Raw genomic sequence first — 12,530 nt, forward strand, 5'->3', positions numbered from 1 at the left:
TTCTCCCCACTGTACATATTTATAACATTATTTTCACCGCTGCACTGCAGTACTGTAAGTGTGTACAGGGCCTTAAAGGTTTTCTGTGGGACATTTAATTGGATGCTGCCATTATGTTGGCACAGTGAATAGCAGGCAAAGGCAAGACTATTGGGAACTAAATGAGCTCAGAATGGGAAACATTGTGATGTCAATGAGCTTCAGGTCAGAAAAGTTGGAGCTCAAGGATGATGCCAGAGTATCCGCATTGGGTGATTTAAAAAATATATATATCCTAGTCGGAGCTCTTTAAAAAAATCTTTATTTAAATGTTTTTGTTCCCAGTCTTGAACACAGTGAAGTCGGATGTCAGATTTCATTGTTCTGAGTTCAGAGTTTGAATGTACCATTAAGCTGAGAGGTGGTCATAACGGCTGGGGCCGAGTCAGCCCTGACCTTGCCTGAGGGAAATGAGTGAGAGCACCCCTGTGGCCTCAGAATCCAGGACCCGAATCTTCAAGGAGACAAGCAGATGATTCAAGTCCTTTACTTAACTCACGCCAAGGGCTCAACGAGACCCTTCAAACTCTGTCATTGCTGTATGTGTTGACATCTTGACTCTATYGATTTTTTAAAAGGCATCTGTTTTTATTTATGTCTGCACATTATAAAGATTTTATAGAGTGAAGAGGGCAGTTAAAAAAATCTTAAACCAATATCCTCAATAATCTTTATTTGACTGAGCATCATCCAAGTGAGAGAATTAAAATGATAGCCTGTCAAGCATCAATGACAAAGAGAAGTGGGAAAATGGTGGTCTAAAAACAGCGATATCGCACACACACAAAAATAATAATGTTCTGCCCATTTAACACTGCTGCAGCCAAGGTCACTCCTCTTGACTGATGTTTTCTGCTATGTGCAAATTAAACCATTTTTTACTAAGATACCACAAGTCAAGGTGGCTGTACAGTAGGTGGATGGAATACCTGGTTATGTTCACTAATAATTATGGAGCCTCAGATTTGTGTAATGCTTCTTAGCCACTGCATCATACAGGTTCTGACCAGATTAACATGGATACTCTGACAAACAGTGCAGTTCTTGCATTTTTAAAGCATGTCTCGCTTGATTTGGTGTGAACAAAACATCTTTTGGATGGATAATGGATACTGTTAGGATACTGTTACTACTTACCACATTGAAGGGCTTCCCACTGATGCTTTGTTGTGTGGAAGTATGTTCAGTTCAGCAGACCTTAACATCTTAATTAGCATGTTGCCTAGAAATACAGCCTGATTTGACAATCACATTACTTGGGTGTAGTCTTGAGTAATTAGGCTCTTAGGATAAACATCTTGACTCTAAATGTAATGCTGTATGGGCATATAACAGTTTTGTTTTACTTTAGTCTATGTACAGTACCAGTCAAAGTTTGAACACACCTACTCATTCAAGGGTTTTTCTTAATTTTTACAATTTTATACATTGTAGAAAAATAGTGAAGACATCAACAACTATGAAATAACACATGTGGAATCATGTAGTAACCAAACCAGTGTTAAACAATTGCAAATATATTTTATGTTTGAGATTCTTCAAAGTAGCCACCCTTTGCCTTGATGACAGATGTGCACACTCTTGGCATTCTCTCAACCAGCTTCATAAGGTAGTCACCTGGAATGCATTTCAATTAACAGGTGTGTCACGACTTCCGCCGAAGTCGGCCCCTCTCCTTGTACCGGCGGCGTTCGGCGGTCGACGTCACCGGCTTTCTAGCCATCGCCGCTCCATTTTTCATTTATCCATTTTTTTTGTCTTGTTCCCTGCACACCTGGTTTTCTTTCCCCAATCACACTACATGTATTTATTCCTCTATTCCCCCTCATGTCTTTGTGTGAGATTGTTTTGTGTTACGTGTCTATGTTGACGCGCTTTACTGGTATGAGTTTATTCCGTGTTTTATTTCACGAGGTATGTTATTGTGTTWATACAATATTATTGTGACTGTTTGCACTTTTGCACTTTTGCATTGGCTGGAGGTTTCGACGCAGTGGCGTCCGTCGGTTGGTTTCTCCTGCCTAAAGAAAGTGTGCGCCTGTTCACAACTCTCTGCTCTCCTGCACCTGACTCCGCTCCCAGGACGCATGCCAATGACAAGGTGTGCATTAATTCTTAATGCGTTTGAGCCAATCAGTTATTTTGTGACAAGGTAGGGGTGGTATACAGAAGATAGCAATATTTTGTAAAATACCAAATCCATATTATGGCAAGAACAGCTCAAAAAAGAAGATAGAAACGACAGTCCATCATTACTTTAAGACATGAAGGTCAGTCAATGCGGAAAATTTCAAGAAACTAAACGTTTCTTCAAGTGCAGTCGCAAAAACCATCAAGCACTATGATGAAACTGGCTCTCATGAGGACCGCCACAGGAAAAGAAGACCCAGAGTTACCTCTGCTGCAGAGGATAAGTTCATTAGATTTACCAGCCTCAGAAATTGCAGCCCTTATAAATGCTTTACGGAGTTCAAGTAACTGATACATCTCAACATCAACTGTTCAGAGGAGACTGCGTGAATCAGGCCTTCATGGTTGAATTGCTGSAAAGAAACCACTACTAAAGGACACCAATGAGAAGAAGAGACTTGCTTGGGCCAAGAAACATGAGCAATGGACATTAGACATTAGATTTTTGGTTCCAACCGCCGTGTCTTTGTGAGATGCAGAGTAGGTGAACGGATGATCTCTGCATGTGTGGTTCCCATCGTGAAGCATGGAGGGGAAGGTGTGARGCTGTGGAGGTGCTTTTCTGGTGACACTGTCAGTGATTTATTTTGAACTCAAAGCACACTTAGCCAGCATGGTTACCACAGCATTCTGCAGCGAGACGCCATCCCATCTGGTTTGCGCTTGGTGGGACTATCATTTGTTTTTCAACAGGACAATGGCCCAACACACCTGCAGGCTGTGTAAAGGCTATTTGACCAAGAAGGAGAGTGATGGAGCGCTGCATCAAATGACTTGACCACCAAAAACACCCGACCTCAACCCAATTGAGATGGTTTGGGTTAAGTTGGACAACAGAGTGAAGGGATATCAGCCAAAAAGTGCTCAGCATATGTGGGAACTCCTTCAAGACTGTTGGAAAATAATTGTGTAAAGCTGTCATCAAGGCAAAGGGTGGCTACTTTGAAGAATTTCAAATATAAAATATATGTTAATTTGTTTAACACTTTTTTGGTTACTACATGATTCKATATGTGTTATTTCATAGTTTTGATGTCTTCACTATTATTCTACAATGTAGAAAATAGTAAAAATAAAGAAAAACCCTTGACTGAGTAGGTGTGTCCAAACTTTTGACTGGTACTGTAAATAGTTAATTGTTCCTAAAATACAAAGTTTTTAGTGATTTCACTTTCTTTATATTTAATTCAGAGGACAAAATGTGCCTAATGATACACATTGTGGCTCTGTGAGCAGTTTGGAGTACTCATTAATACAGTCTATGAAGCTTATAAAATAAATGTTAGTCATTTGGGTTTTGATTCAAATTTTATTATTAACAATGCACCTTACATGGTCTTTAAGGTCGATAGTAATGCTACGAAGGCTGTGAAATGATGCCCAGAATGTTAGCTTTTCAACTCACAGGAAGCTATGGTATGTAAAGTCTAATACTAGACAGAAATGAGATATTAATCAGTACTAAGTAATTGAGACATACATGAGGATCACCAAATTAATGCGGATGGATTTTATGTTGCCTTCTTGTTACCATGATAAGTTTGATTGTTGAAGTTTCACACTGATTTGAATGAATTTGAAGTTAATTACTAATCACAGATTGCAACGGTTTCTTTAATGAAACATATTAAAGAAAAATGTAATCTATGCTCTAGTGCCAGGGAATAACACCTCTACCTAGATGTGTATGAACAGCTCTAGTACTCTACTCCTTAGTGCTAAATATAGATAATGGCTGGGTTTGTCCGATTATAGAGAGCTTGAAGGAGACATGATATCTGGGAGGGAAATAAATTTGACTTATTGAAGTACATAACTCATTGCTCATGTACTGCCTACAATATAGTGCAGTCTCTCAATCTAAAAGGATAGTTTAGATTCGTTATTAAACCATGAAGAAGGCACTACATGCCAAAATGTTGGTTAGGTGTATCCATGAAATTATTGGGAGCATATTTAGAGTGTGCAAATGTATATTTTTTTTAGATAGCTTAGAGGACCCCATATACAAAGGGATATTATAATTCCTGTAGCTTGTCTGACCTATTTTGAATGATTAGAGAATCAAATCACTTCCAAACATCAATTATATATTCTCTTATTTTCTTCTACTCTATTCTCTTATACCAGAAATTATTAGAAATATAGATAACATAAAAGTCAAAACATGTCTTATCAACAGCTATTGAATCAGCGAGTGAAGGAGCTAGAATCACACTTGCCTTATCCTATTAGGGCCTCCAGACTCTAGACTCACAAATACTGGCAGGAGAATTGCTGATTTGTAATTGTTTTCAAATATGTATTTTTAAATAAAGAAGGTTTGTCAAGTTTTGGCAAAAATGTTGGCCTTGTCAAGTAAAACAGTATAGATGAACCGCTACACACAGCTTTAGATTTTCATTTGACGTTTGCTCTCTATAGTAATCTTCCCTTAAGCTACACCTAATTAAAACATATATTTACCAATTTGTTCTAGCTTGAAAATTAGATATTTGGATATTCATTAAATGTATAATGACGGTTCAGATGATAATTAAGCAATAAGGCCTGAGGGAGTGTGATATATGGCCAATATATCACGGCTAAGGGCTGTTCATACTCATGACACAACACAGAGTGCCTGGACACAGCCCTTAGCCTTTGGTATATTGGCCATATGCCACAAACCCCAGAGGTGCCTTATTGCTAATATACCCGTGGTATATTGTCTCAACTACACACGGCTGAAATGCTACTTCAGCTAATCAGCATCCAGGACCCAAACTACCCATTGTATAATAGTTGATAATCAATAACTATAAGCACTGAGTATGGAAATCCCTGAATCTTGATAACATGAAAACATAATGTCTTTCACTTCTTTACTTCACATACATTTGTTTCCAGTTCATGACCTTATCTTACTGGATTGTCTTAGTTTGCGTTAAATCAAATCAAATCAAATCAAATGTTATTTGTCACATGTGCTGAATAAAACAATAATGAGGTTATATACAGGGGGTACCGGTACCGAGTCAATGTGCAGTGGTACAGGTTAGTCGAGGTAATTTGTACATGTAGGTAGGGGTAAAGTGACCTTAGAGAAGGACACTGCCATTTAATCATAGCTAAGTAGTAAGAGAAACCCTTGGATAACGTAAAACAAGGTAATACCACACAAACACCRACAATGCAACTGCCATCACACCTGGGATAAGGTATTGAAAACATTATTTGGAGAGACAGTATAACGCAATATGTATTTATATTTCATTCAGTTTATAAAAGCACTATCATATGATAAACAGACTTTTGAATGATCAAATGTAGTTCTGACAATATAAATCACCAAATAATGTCTTAGGGGTGCGGAATAAAAGAGGGTTAGTGTAGTATTTTACAGGGTTAACAATTTCCAAATTACTTGGGTGTGAGATTGAAAGTGAAGGGCGTGCTCCTGGGCGAGGGTAAAGTGTAAGAGAGCGGCCCTAATGCGGCCTCTCATTAAAGCAACTGTCAGGATTCTTTTATTTTACCATTGCCTCGCTTATTCCGTAAGAGCTAAACTGTCTTTTCCAGTGAGTGTGCCGCCGAAGAGGCATTTACAAATAAATGAAAAATGTCACAGTTGATTTCACTCCTCCAAGACTGCAGAGTCTCAGCTTTGTCACAAACTGTCTTTGTTGTTCTCTTTTCTTGCAGGTCCTGCTCCCGGACGTGGTCGATAGTTTTTGATGGGTTCAGGGCCCTTTCCGTCTCACCCAGGTTAAGCCCCCAGACAATGACCTTTCATTAATGTTGTTGTAACGTTTTTCTATGTTTCTTTAACTCTCTGCGAATGCCTTTTCTAGCGAACAGAAAGTTGCTGCTGGTGAGTGTAAAAAAGCTTCTGGTGAAGGTAAAAAAGCTAGACAGGAAAAAATTAAGCGCTGGTAAAATGGCGTGGCATGAGCTCCCGAGTGGCGCAGCGGTCTAAGTCACTGCATTGCAGTGCTAGAGGCGTTACTACAGACCGGGGTTCATTCCCGGGCTGTGCCACAACTAGCTGTGGCCAGGAGTCCCATAAAAAGGCGCACAATTGGCCCAGCGTCATCCGGGTTAGGGGAGGGATTGGTTGGTGGAGCTTTACTTGGCTCATAGTGCTCTAGTGACTCCTTGTGGCGGGCCGGGTGACAGCAGGCTGACTCCGGTCGCCAGTTGAACGGTGTTTCCTCTGACACATTGATGCGTCTGGCTTCCAGGTTAAGCAGGGTTAGGCGGGTCATGTTTCYGAGGATGCATGATTCCACCTTCGCCTCTACCGAGCTCATTGGGGAGTTGCAGCAATGAGACAAGATTGGTGGGTAAAATACAAAAAATATATACAGTTGAAGTCAGAAGTTTACATACACCTTAGCCAAATACACTTAAACTCAGTTTTTCACAATTCCTGCCATTTAATTATAGGAAAAATTCCCTGTCTTAGGTCAGTTAGGATCACCACTTTATTTTAAGAATGTGAAATGTCAGAATAATAGTAGAGAGAATGATTTATTTCAGCTTGTATTTATTTCATCACATTCCCAAGGGGTCAGAAGTTTATATGCWCTCAATTAGTATTTGGTAGCATTGCCTTTAAATTGTTAAACTTGGGTCAAACGTTGGGGGAATTTTGGCCCATTACTCCTGACAGAGCTGGTGTAACTGAGTCAGGTTTGTAGGCCTCCTTGCTCACATATATTTTTGTACCTGTTTCCTCCAACATTTTCACAAGGTCCTTTGCTGTTGTTCTGGGATTGATTTGCACTTTTCGCACCAAAGTACGTTCATCTCTAGGAGAACCTGTCTCCTTCCTGAGCGGTATGATGGCGGCGTGGTCCCATTGGGGTTTATACTTGCATACTATCGTTTGTACAGGTGAACGTTGTACCTTCAGGCGTTTGGAAATTGCTTGAAGGGATGAACCAGACTTCTGGAGGTCTACACATTTTTTTCTGAGGTCTTGGCTGATATCTTTTGATTTTCCAATCATGTCAAGCAAAGAGGCACTGAGTTTGAAGGTAGGACTTGAAATACATCCACAGGTACACCTCCAATTGACTCAAATGATGTCAATTAGCCCATCAGAAGCTTCTAAAGCCATGACATCATTTTCTGGAATGTTTCAAGCTGTGTAAAGGCACAGTCAACTTATTGTATGTCAACTTCTGACCCACTGGAATTGTYATACAGTGAATTTTAAGTTAAATAATCTGTCTGTAAACAATTGTTGGAAAAATTACTTGTGTCATGCACAAAGTAGATGTCCTAACCGACTTGCCAAAACTATAGTTTGTTAACAAGAAATTTGTGGAGTGGTTGAAAAACGAGTTTTAATGACTCCAACCTAAGTGTACGTAAAGTTGTGTTGTGACAAGGTAGGGGTGGTAAACAGAAGACATCCCTATTTGGTAAAAGACCAGTTCCATATTATGGCAAGAATAGCTCAAATAGGCAAAGAGAAACAAAAGTCATGAAGAAACGAAATGAAGAAAGTTTCTTCAAGTGCAGTCGCAAAAACCATCAAGCGCTATCATGAAACTGTCTCTCATGAGGACCACCACAGAAAAGGAAGACCCAGAGTTACCTCTGCTGCAGAGGATAAGTTCATTAGAGTTACCAGCCTCAGAAATTGCAGCCAAATAAATGRTTTACGGAGTTCAAGTAACTGACACATCTCAACATCAGCTGTTCAGAGGTGACTGCGTGAATCAGGTCTTCATGGTTGAATTGCTGCAAAGAAACCACTACTAAAGGACACCAATGAGAAGTAGAGACTTGGGCTAAGAAACACGAGCAATGGAAATTAGACCGSTGGAAATCTGTCCTTTGGTCTGGTAAGTCCAAATCGGAGATTTTTGGTTACAAAAACTGTCTTTGTGAGACACTGAGTAGGTGAACTGATGATCTCTGCATGTGTAGTTCCCACCGTGAAGCATGGAGGAGGACGTGTGATGGTGTGGGAGTGCTTTGATGGTGACACTGTCAGTGATTTATTTAGAAATCAATGCACACTTAACCAGCATGGTACAACAGCATTCTGCAGCGAGACGCCATCCCATCTGGTTTGCGCTTAGTGGGACTATCATTTATTTTTCAACAGGACAATGACCCAACACACACCTCCAGGCTGTGTAAGGGCTATTTGACCAAGGAGAGTGATGGAGTGGTGCATCAGATGACCTGGCCTCCACAATCACCTGACCTCAACCCAATTGAGATGGTTTGGGATGAATTGGACTGAAGAGTTAAGGAAAAGCAGCCAACAAGGGTTCAGCATATGTTGGAATTCCTCATACATCTGCTTAAGAGAATGCCAAGAATGTGTAAAGCTGTCATCAAGGCAAAGGCCAACTACTTTGAAGAATCTCAAATATATTTTGATTTGTTTAAAACTTTTTGGGTTACTACATGATGTCATATGTGTTATTTCATAATTTTGATGTCTTCAATATTATAAAAAAATGTAGAAATAGTAAATATAAAGAAAAACCTTTGAATGAGTAGGTGTGTCCAAACTACTGTACATGTCAGTTATTTTGCTGTCGGACGTTCACAAGTCTCACAATAATCATGTTAAGGTAGACAGGACCAGTTAAAAAAATTCATGGAAGTATACAGTGCCTTCAGAAAGTATTCACACCGCTTGACTTTTTCCAAATGTTGTTGTGTTACAGCCWGAATTTAAAATGGTTTAAAGTGAGATTTTTTTGTCACTGGCCCTCAGGTGACTGGGAAATTGGCAGAATACAAACAGTGTAGTTATTCCCTCCGCAAGGCAATCAAACAGGCAAAACTTCAGTATAGAGACAAAGTGGAGTCGCAATTCAACAGCTCATACACAAGACGTATGTGGCAGGGTCTACAGACAATCAAATCAAACTTTATTTGCCACATGCGCCAAATACAACAAGTGTAGACTTTACAGGCTAGTTGAGGTAATCTGTACATGTAGGTGGGGGTGAAGTGACTAGGTAACAAACAAACAGCGAGTAGCAGCAGTGTACAAGAGGGGGGGTTGTGTCAATGTAAATTGTCCGGTGGCGATTTTTATGAATTGTTCAGCAGTGTAATGGCTTGATGGTAGAAGCTGTTGAGGAGCCTTTTGGTCCTAGACTTGGCGCTCCGGTACCGCTTGCCGTGCGGTACACGAACTACAAAAGGAAAACCAGCCATGTCGCGGACACCGACGTCGTGCTTCCAGACAAGCTAAACAACTTCTTTGCCCACTTTGAGGATAAGGCAGTGCCACCGACGCGGCCCCCTACCAAGGACTGTGGGCTCTCCTTCTCCGTGGTCGATGTGAGTAAGACATTTAAACGTGTTAACCCTCACAAGGCTGCCGGCCCAGACGGCATCCCTAGCCGCGTCCTCAGAGCATGCGCAGACCAGCTGGCTGGTGTGTTTACGGACATATTCAATCTCTCCCTATTCCAGTCTGCTGTCCCCACATGCTTTAAGATGGTCACCATTGTTACTGTACCCAAGAAAGCAAAGGTACCTGAACTAAATGACTATTGCCCAGCAGCACTCACTTCTGTCATCATTAAGTGCTTTGAGAGACTAGTCAAGGATCATATAACCTCTACCTTACCTACCACCCTAGACCCACTTCAATTTGATTAAAGCCCCAGTAGATTCACAAACGATGCAATTGCCATCACACTGCACACTGCCCTATCCCATGTAGACAAGAGGAATACATATGTAGGAATGCTGTTCATTGACTATAGCTCAGCATTCAACACCATAGTACCCTCCAAGCTCATCATTAATGTTGAAGCCTTGGGGCAGAACGCCGCCCTGTGCAACTAGGTCCTGGACTTCTTGACGGGCCGCCCTCAGGTGGTGAAGGTATGAAACAACACCTCCACTTCGCTGAACCTCAACACAGGGGTGCTTGCTCAGTCCCCTCCTGTACTCTCTGTTCACCCATGACTGCGTGGCCAAGCATGCCTCCAACTCAATCATCAAGTTTGCAGATGACACAACAGTAGTAGGCTTGATTACCAACAAGACAGCTTCTATCTCAAGGCCATCAGACTGTTAAATAGCCATCACTAGCACAGAGAAGTTGCTGCCTATATACATAGACTTGAAATCACTGGCCACTTTAATAAATGGAACACTAGTCACTTTAATAATGTCTACATATCTTGCATTACCCATCTCATATGTATATACTGTATCTTATACTATTCTACTGTATCTTATTCTATGCTGCTCTGACATTGCTCATCCATATGTTTTTATATTCTTACTTCCATTCCTTTACTAGATTTGTTTGTATTAGGTATACATTGTGTAATTGTTAGATATTACTTGTTAGATATTACTGCACTGTCGGAGCTAGAAGCACAAGCATTTCGCTACACCCACAATAACATCTGCTAAACACGTGTATGTGACCAATACAATTTGATTTGATTTATTCAATAGCACTGAGGTTATTCAGAGGTCAGGCTATCACATGTGAATTGATTTAAATAGACATTTTCCCTGTAATGCTACTGCTCTACTGGTCCAGTACTTACAAAGCTCTGATTTATCCTCCATTTCCAAATCTATTTGGTTTGTGGTTGTTGTTACTGACCTGTTTTTTGTAGGATCACCATAGCCACCAGTCATATCATATCCAAAGGGACATAATTGCTGATGTTCTTCGAAGACACTGCAATCCTGAATAACGGATTCATTGTCAGATAAGTGTGGCTAAATTTAAATCACTTCTGTAAATAATATCAGACGTTTTTCAGGCCTTAGCACAGATCGAGTTTAACTCCATTGTCACCACATATTACCATGGAGGATCTGGAGATTTCATGTGACTTTGTACTGACTGTAACTCCAGGCACTTCAAACAGCAACATTGGGGCTATGCAGCAGACAAATACTGTAAAGATGGTATATTTGTTTGTAAAAAGACAGAACCATGCATTTTCTATACGTAAGCAGTCAATCTCCATAGTTATTCACTCAAAAGCTGGAGTTCTCCATGAATGTACAGTATAGATGACATTGTCCACTTTTTGTGGCTGTGAGTTTTTTAGCATATTGCCCAGAATTACATTTTTGCGGAAAGCTCGAGCTGAGAGGTATTTCACTGCAATAGGGCTATACAAGCCCTTTTAACATAGGCTGTATTCACATATATTTTTCACACCTTCATTTAAATCAATCAATCAAATTTAGGACATTAGAGCTTTCTTGGTACAGTTTCCATGGAAATCACTAAACTGCCTCAAAATGGGAAGAAAGCAACATGAAATTGTCCCCTATATACAATATGAATTAGTTATTATCTTTTCGGGGACAGCAGAGGTTTTTTATTCCGGAATGCATTTGCCTTTAAACATAAATAGTGTATCAAAACATCTAATGATGTACTTCTTTCATATTCAGAAACTTGCCTTGTTTGGCTTTTTAACCAAGCTATTTTCAGCATTTTTGTACAGGTATTTTTTTTTCTGAACACCCTCTTATGAATAATAAATGGAGTTAAATCTCCCTAGGGGAGTATTGCTCTGCCATCACTACATACTTTGATAGAGAGACCAGCAAGCATTATCCTTTGATGTTTTGATGAGAAGGACATGTTTTCCATGCTCCACTTGCTTAAACTGGCAGTTTAATGACATCCTATGGGTCCCTCTGAAAGATGGGAGTGTGTGGAAGGATTCTAGTAAGAAAGTGGCTAGTATGAAAAATGAAATGTCTCCATCACATCTGTATCATTCACTCCATTTTGCCTCACAATTTCTCAGGGCATTTCATGAACTGTTAAAAATCCCCAGTCTTAACAAGTTATATGGCATACTGTGTGCCTCCTTACCCGATTACCTGGGAAACTCCCAGTTGCAGACATTTGTTAGCAATTTTGTGTATAAGAGGAAAGGTTGTCAGGAAAACATATTTTGAACTGTATGACAAGCCAACATATCGGCACAATAATCTTTCTAACAAAGGTTAGCTTTGCATTATAATTCATGTGACATTTCAGTTGAAGAGCAGGTAGTGCCGAGTCTACAGGTGGAATCACCAGACGCCATTCCACCAGGCCCTTATCACACCGAGCATGACAAATAATTCAGCTGTACCTGACAGCTGAGACTTTTTTCTTAGATACCCTGACAGCGCTCGTATTAAACAGCAAGGGGCATCCGCTCCATTAAGCTTGTGTAAAATGAACTGTCTAACGACTTGCTGTAATGGCTGATGGTGGCAGCGGTGGGGCGTGGAGGACAACTGGGAGGGGATCAATGGGAGCTGAGGGGACCAATGAAAGGGAACCAATGATAGGC

The sequence above is a fragment of the Salvelinus sp. IW2-2015 genome, linkage group LG13, assembly GCF_002910315.2.
Source record: "Salvelinus sp. IW2-2015 linkage group LG13, ASM291031v2, whole genome shotgun sequence".
NCBI classification, from domain to species: Eukaryota; Metazoa; Chordata; class Actinopteri; order Salmoniformes; family Salmonidae; genus Salvelinus; species Salvelinus sp. IW2-2015.